This window comes from Halichoerus grypus, chromosome 9 (genome assembly GCF_964656455.1).
Source record: "Halichoerus grypus chromosome 9, mHalGry1.hap1.1, whole genome shotgun sequence".
Lineage (NCBI taxonomy): Eukaryota > Metazoa > Chordata > Mammalia > Carnivora > Phocidae > Halichoerus > Halichoerus grypus.
Genome location: NC_135720.1, coordinates 27276435 through 27288099, shown reverse-complemented (window position 1 = coordinate 27288099; position 11665 = coordinate 27276435). Strand labels below are relative to the sequence as shown.

The 11665-nt window shown below is 43.0% G+C and overlaps 1 long non-coding RNA gene across 4 annotated transcripts in view; it reads left to right on the top strand.

Moving 5' to 3' along the window:
• Nucleotides 1-90: 90 nt before the first annotated feature.
• LOC118539361 (uncharacterized) overlaps nucleotides 91-11665 on the top strand; it is a 63869-nt gene continuing 52294 nt past the window's right edge. Inside the window, exons 1-3 of one of the 4 annotated variants that reach the window (XR_013441084.1) lie at nucleotides 91-334; nucleotides 415-4459; nucleotides 4607-9835. This is a non-coding gene — a long non-coding RNA (uncharacterized LOC118539361). Of the gene's footprint in view, nucleotides 4460-4606; nucleotides 9836-11665 lie in introns of those variants that run through there. The other 3 variants (XR_013441085.1, XR_013441086.1, XR_004919133.2) reach the window with 3 other exon arrangements.

The window sequence follows — 11665 nt, the reverse complement described above, 5'->3', positions numbered from 1 at the left end:
GGGAGGCCGGGTGTGCACGCAGTGGCGGGGCCAGGGCGGGGAGGCGGGGCCAGGGCAGGGAGGTGGGGCCAGAGCCGTGAGGCGGGGCCAGGACGGGGAGGCGGGGACAGAGCCGTTAGGCGTGGTCAGGGCATGATCCCGGAGCTGGAGGCTGGGAACCGGGACGTGAGCGGCTGGGAACCGGGACGTGAGCGGGCAGACGGGAACAGGGACTGCCAAACCGGGCGTTGGCTGGGAGGCAAGACTAGGACGGGAAGGCCAGGAGAGGCCGGCTTCAAGGGCTCCTGGAGGCGTTAAGAGCGTGAAAGTCGGTGGTCATGACAAGGGCTCACAGGTATATGAGGAACTTGGATCCAAAGGTTAGGTTCTTTCGATTTGGCAACACCTTCCGCGATTCTTCTTCTGTTTTTACAGTGTTCAGGGGTTGCAGAACTTTTCCTGAGGCCGCAACCGAGCCACGATCCTTACTTTAACCCTGTTAGACTTCGCCATCAAGGCGTCTGGAAGCCTGAGAGTTTAGAACAGGAAGAACCCTAAATGCCTTCTCTAATCCTGCATTTGTGTTTGAGGACACTAAAGCTTCAGTGGTGAAACGGTTTGTGCAGACTTCCACAGCCTACATAGAACTGGCTTGGCCAAGAACTACTTCATCCTTGGAGGAAAAGCAACTTGTGTTATCTTTTCAGTGATTAAGGATCACGTAGCGATTTATTAAGCAGCCTCTCATCCTGTGATCTGCCCTCTTTCCTCCCTGACCATATTACTCTGCATTTCTCACATTCCTATTCAGCCAAATGGCCTCTGCCTTCCTAGAGCACTCCAGGCTTGTGCTCAGATATGTATACGGCTAACTACCTCACCTGCCTCAAGTATCTTCTTATCATGGCTCTGCAGAAATTTGAAATCACAACCCAGCTTCTCTCACCTTACCTTATCCTGCCCTACTAATTTTTCATGGCACTTTCCTTATCCCACACGCTCTGATAACGCGCCTATCGATGTTTATTTTCTCCTCCTTCTGGAATGTAAGCTCCATCACCCTGAAATCTTTGGCACTTGGTTGGTATTTGTTGAATAAAGGAATGCATGATTATGCTAGCATTAAGCAAAATTTTAAGGAGAAAAAAGTTAAGATGCTGTACAAACTAGAAAGGAATTATTAACAGGATCTTTTTTTTATATTAATAAATCTCTTACCTCAGTACTTCTGAAACTTCAATGACCATATGAACCACTTGAGGATCTTGTTAAAATGCAGATTCTAATTCAATTGGTCTGATTCAGTTGGGCCTTGAGACTCTGCATTTGTAACAATATACAGAGAAGGCCAGTGCCATTGGCTCTAAGACCACACTTTGAATAGGGATGCTTTACCTCTATCTAGACCAAGTTTTGGGGAATACCTTGGTATTTATGACGCCCACTGTCTTTGTTCAGGCTGCTTTAACAAAATACCACAGACTGAGTAGCTTATAAGCAACAGAATTTCATTTCCCGAAGTCTGGAGGCTTGAAGTCAAAGATCAAAGTGCCAGCATTATCAGGTGAGGGCTGTCTTCTGGGTTGAAGACTTCTAGTTGTGCCCTCACATGATGGGAGAGGGAGTGAGCTCTCTGGAGCCTCTTTTACAAGGGTGCTAATCCAATTCATGACGTTTCCATCAAGACTTAAGCATTTCCCAAAGGCCACATTTCCTAATACCATCCCCTTTGGGAGTTAGAATTTCAACATATGAATTTTGGGGGGACACAAACATTCAAACAATAGCACTCATACATGAAAGGCACCTAGTCATTGCAAGAATGCCAGGATGAATAAGAACTGATCTTTGCTGGAGTAGGACAGAACATAATATTTAATTCAGTTCAGTAGGGGCTCCTGGGTGGCTCAGTCGTTAAGCGTCTGCCTTCGGCTCAGGTCATGATCCCAGGGTCCTGGGATCGAGCCCCACATCGGGCTCCCTGCTCAGCGGGAAGCCTGCTTCTTCCTCTCCCGCTCCTCCTGCTTGTGTTCCCTCTCTGGCTGTCTCTCTCTGTCAAATAAATAAATGAATAAATAAATTGAATTCAGTTAAGTAAACATTTTTTAGTAGCCATCACAGGGTGGGTTACCCATGAGGTCGACTCTGCAGGGGCGGTTAGCACATAAGACATGCTGTTATGTGCTCTTGGGATCAACCTCTGTGAAAGGAGGTGGAAGAAATAGAATTGAGCAGAGGGAGAGACTGATCTGTGATGTCATCCTAACAAAGGCTTCAGCTGACCCCTTGGAACTGGGATAGTCTTTTAGAGGTATCATGAGTTGGTATGAGTGGATGGCCCTTCAACTCCCAACATTGATTTGTCATTGGATACAAACCACCCCTGAAAGGGGACATGATTTGGGCTTCTCCATTACTTTAACTGAGGCATTATCCAAAGAATGCTGATAGTTAAGGGTTTTTACCAGCAGTACTCCCAACAGCAAAGAGGGGAATGAGGCTAAATCAGTTCTTAAAAGGGATTGTGGGCAGAACTTCATAATCAGGATTCACGATAGTACCTGTCCTGAGGCACCTTTCTAGTCACTTGGAGACTAAGGATATTTATTAATTTGCTAAATATTATTGGGTGCCACCACTCTGTATATATAACCCTGTACACATTGAGATACGGAGCTGAGTAAGAGAGATATGGCCCCTGCCTTCATGGTGCTTACAGTCTATGAGGGATTAAACAAGTTTTAATCAAACTGTTACATAAATAAATACTGAAATTGTGGTAATCCTTATCAAGGAGAACAATGGATTTATAGGAGAGTAAACAGAAACTTAGTGTAGTCTAAGTTTTAAGGAAATTCTTTCTTAAGGCAGTTATAATTATACCATGACCTGAAGAATAAGAAGGAATTAGTTTGGACAAAACTGAGGCATTGGGGCTCACAAGCTAGTAAGAGGGTAGGAGGATGATCAATAAAATATACTTTAAACTCCAATATATAAATCTTATAGAGCCACACAGAAGGCGAATGAGCAATGGCAATTGCCTTGGTAAAAATCTTGTGCCTAAGGGCTGGAGGATATCCAAATATATGGTGGTCCCTCTATATCCTCTGGTGAGTTTTTAAAACAAAACAAAACAAAACAAAACAAAACAAAACAAAACAAAAAACCAACGTAGAGTAAGAGGTGGATAATTCCAAAGCCAAGTATAAACTGAAGTGCCACTCAGGAGCTAAGGCTGCATTTCGTAAGGCCGCACTCAGCACAGGAAATTAATAGGCCAGATAAAATAACTTAAGATATTAGACTATGATCTAATGAGAACAGAGACTGAGTGTGTAGTACAAACTATGCACTTTTGGCTCCTGGCTCTGTGTATTTCCTTCTTTTTTTCACTAGAGCAGAAATGTCTGCTCATTTTCCTTTAAAGGCAGCAGATTGAAAAGTTTGTGGCTAAAGCATTTAGTTCTGAATTCTAGTTATTCTATAAATTATACCTAATGCTCCCTTACCCTCTCACACTTTACCCATGCCTCTACACTGCCTCTTACTTATTTATGTTTTCACCATAGCACTTATTACCATCTATATGCAGAGATATATGTATCTCTCTCCACAAATATATAAGTACTAAATTGTGCTAATCATTACCAAAGAGAACAATGAGGTTACTGGAGCATGAGTTCTCTCTCTCTTCCACTAGGAAGTAAACTCCTTATTTTCTTCACTGCCATATCCCCTGTACCTAGATAAGCACCCATCATTACACTATTATTTATTGAATAAATATATGAATGAACAAAGCAAGCTTGTGAATAGATGTGGGGTTGTGGCAGACACAGTTAAATTTATGGTTGACTAAGCTATAATTGGGTCACTGATGAGAATTTAGACGTTTGTATATCATACTGGTACCAGAGGACTATTAGTTCTTGCCCTGCTGTGTGCAAGGAAAGCTGTCGTGCTGACATCTGATCATATCAGATCAACCTCTTACTCCAAGACAGTTATCATTGACTGCAGAGTCCTTTAGCAGATGGCTTGTCTCGGAGCATTGCCTACCATAGATGCCACATGCAAGATGTCGACTGTGGCCGACCTTGTTCACTACCTGATGGCTGATAACCTTTCTCAATATCCTTCTGCCTTGCTGCCTTCCCACGATAGAGGCTGTCAAAGCTCAATACTCACTTTCCCAACCTTCCTGGCAGCCACATGTCATCATATGACACATTTCTGGTCAATAAGACACAAGCAGAAGTATGTGCGTGTGTGTGTGTGTGTGTGTGTGTGTGAGAGAGCATGTGATAGATGACGCAGGAGAACTTGCGAGCCTTGCCCCTCCCCCGATCTTCCTGCCTTCTATGTAGACACATGATAACAGCAGTCACCTTGCCACCATGAGGCAACATGATTGAAGATAAGAAGCCAACAGCTAAAAATGGAAGACTAGAAAGATAGAAAGCCCTGAGGAGTCGATGTAAGCATTGAGCAGCTGAACTGATATCTGCAACCGCCTACCTCTGGACGCTTGTTACAGGAGAAAATTAAAGCGCTATTGGTTTAAGCTACTGCCAGTTTGGTTTTCTGTTAATTGACCTGAGATTTTTTTCTCACTCTCTGTCAGGCCAACCTGAATCTCTTTTGAGAGAGCTGGAATGTACACCACAATGGCAGGGAGAATGGCTGGGGTAAGGAGAAATAAAAAAAATGAAAAAAAGCAACAAACTCAAGGACAGAAAATCGAACTTGAGACTACTAAGCAAGGACGATCCCTCCTTGAGGGGAGAACAAGAAGCCCTGATCTGAGGGTGGCAGCAGCAGCTAGCACGGCTGTGTCCCCTGAACACTGTCCCCTTACTGTGGCCCCTGAGGACTGGCTCACGGCTCACTGTTTCCTCTTCTGACTTGGCTGCACATCTTCACCACAATCCCTCGTCACTAAAGGTAATCTGAGTGTCTCTGTCCCTGTCAACCTAAAAAGCTCACTTAACATAATTCCCAGCCATGTGTGGCCAGCCTCTTAAAGGACAGCTACCATATTCTTTTAGAAAACATTTCTCCATATCATACAAAACACTAGCTGCATAACTGAGGCTGGAAAAACAACAACAACAAAAAACCCACACACAAAAAAAAACACAAAAAACAAGTGACTTAAAGAAGCATGCAATTTGTCTCCAGGGCCTCCTCCCGCTTCCTCTTTCAGTGCTTCCTCCTCTTGAAGTGCTTTCCCTCACCACACCAATGCCCAGTGCCCTCTTGCTGCTCTTTCCATACTAAGAGACCTCCCATGCTGAGAATTACCTAGAACTGCCCTGGTTCATAAGGCTTCAGCCTAAGGCTTCTCTCTACCTTGATCTTTGACTAACATTTAGGTAAACCGTTGGATAATCCACAGGCAGATGCTCTTAGCTCCTTTGGGTAAAGATGGATGAGCAGCTTAATTTAGAGATATCAGCATTTGATAACTCTTTTTAGGATTAGCACCCTTAGATATTTTAGCATTGTAACAGTTCCTAACTAGCAAAACAATGTATTTGCAACAGTGACGTTGGAGGTCTTGAGGTCTTGACAAGTACATAGAGAGTACAATATTTGCTCTGGGAAAAGGGATCTTTTGGGTACCTTTCAAATTATGATATAACAGCATATTTTCCCATCAACCTTAAAAATAAAATAGCCAGTTATTTTACTAGCAGAACGGGTTTATTTGGGAATAGCAAAGGAATTGCAATTGCGAGCTCTGGTGAACCATAGGCAAGTCCAAAGAGACAAAGGGAAGGGCAGCTTTTATTAGGATTTAGGAGGAAATTGGTGAGGGTTTTGAACAAAAGTTCACTGGAGAAGAACAAGAGTTCAAGGTTGTGTTGGTTTCTCATTGGCTGCAAGTGGTGGTTGGTGCATTGTTGCTGAGCAGGGAGGGATCTTCCTTCTTTCTCTTAAAAGCAGGACATAAAATAGCTATGTGAAAAATGTCTTCCCTTGTCAAAATAATTCTTATCTTTTTTTTTTTTTTCCTACTGGTTCTTCAGTTTCCTGAGAGCTCTTCCTTCAGGGCTTTGTGACTCCATGTTAAATGAGGTTCCCTTTTTTTATTTTCATCGCCCCAAACACAGTGCACACTTGATGCTAGTTTCTGCAAACTAGCAGCTCATGGACTGAATTCAGCCAGTAGACCTGTTTTGTTTGGTCAGCAGTGTTTTATTTGTATTGGTTCTAGGCAAAGTATATATTCCTTTTAAGTTTTTAATATCTGTTTTTATTAATATTATCCTGTATGCCAATGCAGAGTTTCTAGAGCAGAGCAGATTATAATTTACATAGAGCAAATAGTCATCCCATCTCTCCTTTGTCTTAATTCTTCCCCCTGGAGCAATGTGATGAGAACCAGATGTCATAACAGTGACTACTGCGGGGAAGGCAGCTTTCCCTGCAAAATGAATCTGCACATCCTTCCCCTTCTGAGGGATAAAGAAGGGGAATATTTATATTTATTTGGGAGAGAGAGAGAGAGAGAGCATGAGTAGAGGGGAGGGGGCAGGGATAGAGGGAGAGAATCTCTAGCAGACTCCCTGCTGAGCAAGGAGTCTGCCGCTGACACCGGGCTCTATCTCATGACCCTGAGATCAGGACCTGAGCCGAAATCAAGAGTCAGATGCTTAACCTACTGAACCACCCAGGTGCCCCAAAAAGAAATCTTTTGCTTCCCATTATGAACTAAGTCTCTCTTAGAACACAAAGGAAAAGGATCCTGGGTTCTCACCCTTTGGGATATAAATAAATTCCTCCACAGGGAGGATAAAATCGGAGTCTCCAGCATTACTTCCCAGGAGATGTCTCCATGGTCCTGGAAGGGGTTTATTGTTCTTTGACATTAAAAAAAAAAAAAAAAAAAAAAAGCTCTGGGGAGGTAAATCTCTCTGGAATACTCATTAGGTAAACATTCATAAGCTCACTTCCAGACTTGTTTTAGCTCAGACCTCAAAGGTCAATAAAATTTGCTCAGAAAATTAACTACAGAAACATACAAATTTTCTCTACAGCCTGCTGTTCTGCTGTTGAACCACAGGCCCACTGTCTTAATTACCTCACATTTGACTCAGTAAATGTGAAGAGCTAATTGGCTCTATTAAGCGATTCATGAATTGGGCAGCACCACATCAAGCAAGCAGAGAGGAGCTCCAAGGAATTGTATGAAATGGAAGGTTTTTATAGGAAGGAGAGTGGACAAGGAAGTTACTAGCAAAAGAAAAGAAAGGATTGTTTCAGGCAAGGTCAAATTCCCTTAGGGGAAAGGACAGGGGGTCTTATTAGATGGATTCTCTCTTCCTCCTTGGGGGTGGTGGGGGGAGGGATGGAGAGAGCCCGTGTGAAAGATTGGTACTGACCAGAAAATTGCCAACTGATTGGTAAAATTACATTTCTGGGGGAGGCTGAAACTGCAGTTAGGTTAGGTATTAAGCCCCAGGTTGGTGACTTGGCCTAGCATAAGCAACTCCATCTTGGAACCTCTACCTCGTATCATTTCTAATTTAATTAACCTTGAACGATACCTTGCCAAGCTCTCATAATTAGTAGTTTGATCAAAGAATGTATAAGTGCTATCATCTAGACCTCTAAAAAGAGAATTGAAAGCTTGTATAAATGAAGAATTTATAATATGATTTTTTGGATTAGAAACCAAACCAATGAAAGGATAATTTCTTACTACTTGCTATGAACTGAATGTTTCGCCCTGCAATATTGCAATTTATAAAAAATATATATTGGTTGTTAAAACCTCAGCCCCCAAATGGAATCAATTAATTGAACTGTCATACCCTGCTACTGACAGAATTGCTTGGTGTTGGGAAGCACCCCTCTACACAAGGAAACCTAATTAAGGGCCCTAATTAGGGCCAAGAACATAATTTACTGCCCCCACACTCACACACCCATATGTTAAATCCTAATCCATTTTGATGATATTTGGAGGTGGGGCCTTTGGGAGGTGATTAGGTCATAGGGGTGGAGCCCTCTTGAATGGAATTAGTGCCCTTATAGAAGAGACCCCAGAGAGCTCCCTTGCCCCATCCACCTTGTGAGGACACAGCAAGAAGATGGCTGTCTATGGACCAGCAAGCTGGCTTTCATCAGACTGCTGTCTGCTGGTGCCTTGACCCGGGACTTCCCAGCTTCCCAAACTGTGCATAATAAATTTCTGTTGTTTACAAGCCCCTCCATTTATGGTATTCTGTTATTGCAGCTGGAACAGACTAAGACACTTCAAATTGTGTAGGGAACAATTTCATCTACATGGAAATTTATCATGTAGAAAAGCGTTAATCTTGTTACAGAATCCTAGCTGCTCCTTAAGAGTGATCAAGACTGTTGTCTTTTCTTGAGTCAGGCCATCATCAGACGTTTTGAAGAGAAACTGCATAGTGCAACGACCAAGCATGAAGCCTCTGAAGCTGGGCTACCTGGGTTCAATGCTTCCATCACCTTTAATTAGCCATGTGACCATGGGCAAGTTACTTAACCTCTCTGTGCCTCACTTTCATTACCTGTGAAGCAGAGATAGAATAATGTATTCCACATAGAATTATTGTGAAGGTTAAATGAGATCATTGTGAACAGTGGTTAGCCCCATGCCTGACAGGTAAGTAGATAAACATTAGCTGTGTATATTCTGGATATCCCCTGCCACAGTGATTTAAAGAATAAGCTACGATTAATTCCTGACAGAACTTATGCTATGAGACAGAGGATTATAAACAAAAATGGCATTACACAGACACCTGGGTGGCTCAGTCTATTAAGCGGCTGCCTTCGGCTCAGGTCATGATCTCAGGGTCCTGGGATCGAGCCCCACATCGGGCTCCCTGCTCAGCGGGGAGCCTGTTGCTCCCCCTGCTTGTGCTCTCTCTTACTCTCTGGCAAATGAATAAATAAAAATTTTTTTAAACATGGTAGTACAGCTTTGTCTTGTAATAGAAGTTTGTGGTGAGAACACAGAAGGGATGTTAGTTCTATTCAAAGAGGTGGAGAGTGACCTGGAAATTCCTTACAAGAGGAGGGAACCTTTGAACTAAATCTTAAAACCAGTTTCTATTCTCATCTTGGGATCCAGCAACCAAAAACTAGTGGTGGAGAAAATAAAACAGAAATTTTTAACAGTATGTGGGGGCCAAAGGTAGGACGTCCCAAGATGTGCCACTTTGGCATGAAGACTATTTTGAGTTAAAAAGCAATCAAAACCCAGCAGAGTCAGGAAAAGCTCTTTTCCTCCGAACAACTGCCTACAAGAATTTAGATAGAGGATCTGTTTCAGGAAGAGAGTTGTCAGCATAAATAACTATGCCAGGACATGAACTAGGTGTGGCAGACAGGGAGGGACCTGTTTGATTAAAGTCCTTCGTGTCCTGTTGTTTCTGAGAGGCCCAGCAAACATTTGTTTACCATTTACTCTCTTTCATTTTCCTGGATTGAATTCCTTCCATTTGAAGTCCCAGATCCTACCTCCTTTTCCTTACTTCAGAATGACATACATACCTCATTTTGCCTGACTGCCTTTGGAATTTTTTTTTTTTTTTTGAGAGAGAGAGAGTGCACGTGTGTGTGTGCGTGTGTGTGCGTTGGCAGGGTGGAGTGCAGAGGGAGAAGGAGAGAGAGAGAAACTAAACAAACTCCATGCTCAGTGCAGAGCCCAACCAGGAGCTCGATCTCATGACCCTGAGATCACAATCTGAGCTGAAATCAAGAGTCAGAGGCTTCACAGACTGAGCCTCCCGGGCACCCCATGTCTTTGGAATTTTTATGTCCATGTGGATTCCTCATATGTACGAAATTAAATTTGATTTTCTCCTGTTAATCTGTCTCGTGTCAATTTGATTCTTTTTTTTTTTTTTAAAGATTTTATTTATTTATTTATTTGAGAGAGAGAGAGAGAGAGAAACAGCATGAGAGGGGAGAGGGTCAGAGGGAGAAGCAGGCTCCCCTCTGAGCCGGCAGCCCGATGCGGGACTCGATCCCAGGACTCCGGGATCATGACCTGAGCCGAACTGAGCCACCCAGGCACCCTTGTGTCAATTTGATTCTTAGTCTGGCTGGAAGGACCTTGAAGGGGACAAGAAATTCTTCCTTCCTAACAAGTATTATTTTCCTATAGACTAATAGAAAATGATGATATCTTTGACAAAAAGTGCTTAGATTTCAGTGAATGCAAATAACAAATCTGTAAGCATCATCAGCTTGCGTTTCCCCTGTTTTTGCCTTTATAGCTCCAACACACTCAGACCCACAAACTCTGCACCTCCACCACACCCCATTCCTTAGTCATTCGTGTCAGGTTTAAGTACATCAGCAGGTTGATAAAAGATCATAACAAAAGTTTGCTTTTTTTTTTTTTAAATTGAGGTATAATTGATATACAACATTTTACTAGTTTCAGTTGTATAGCATAATGATTCCATATTTGTGTATATTGTGAAATAATCACCCCAATAAATGTAGCTAACATTTGTCACCATACCTAGTTACAGTTTTTTTCTTACAAGAACTTTTAAGATCTACTCTGTCAGCAACTTTCAGATACAATATTATTAACTGTCATCACCATGCTGTATATTACATCCCCATGACATTTATTTTATAGCCGGAAGTTTGTACTCTTTGAACCCCTTCACCCATTTCACTTCCTCTGCCCACCCCACGCCCCCCACAACTACCGATCTGTTGTCTGCATATATGAAGGAGCTTGCTTATTAAAATTAAAATATAATGAAGCCAACACTATCCCTTAAGCCAAAAGATGGAGGAACAATTTAATCATGACCTAAATGGAGACATTAGCATATTTTTTAAAAAATCACATCAAAAGAAGAAGAATGGTTATGATGGAAACAGAAAAATCATAAGAGTTCTGGGAGGCAAAATTATTCAGTGTGTCTCCAGTAGAATCCTGGAGAGAGAGAGGATCATGCTCATGTTCAGTCCCTTTGCTGGAGAAAACAGGAGTGGGAAACCAGACTGCCTGGGTTCAAATCCCAGTCCCATCTAATAGCTCTGGAACCTTGGGCAAGTTAGTATGCCTCTTTGTGCCTCGTTTTCCTCATTGGTGAATTGTGGCTAATAGTCATACTCACCTCAACAGGGCAGATGTGGGAATTCAGCAAATGTGTGTGACAGGGTAGCGCGGTGCTTGGCCCAGAGACGGTGTGTGAGACATCACAGGCCACCTTTCTCTTTTCCCAGCATCAACAGTTTTCCTCCTCTTTTCTCTGGCCTTCAGTCCCAGTACGCTCTATGCACAAGCCCACTCCATCCCGACATTCCTGACACTGACTTTGGTTATGTAGTGGGGCAGAAGCTGAGACCCTGGCTGGTGGTTTTAGGTGAAGCCGCACACTACAGCTCCTCAGAGGGTACGGAACAAATAAGCTGAGGATGGTCACACAACATGGGGGACTTGCTGACTGTCATGAAATGTTGAGGAACCTTAACAGGTGAGCCACATCTCTGATTTATGTAGTACTAGGAACCTCTTGATGACCTGAGCCCTGCCTGACATTGGGACTCAGAAACACAGACACTGATATGAGGTGTTACAGGGAGAAGCAGTAGACCTCTGGGAGAACACCTCTCTGAGGGGGAAGTATGGTGTGAGAAACCACGATAGGCAGCTGGGCTGGGCCATGAGTGA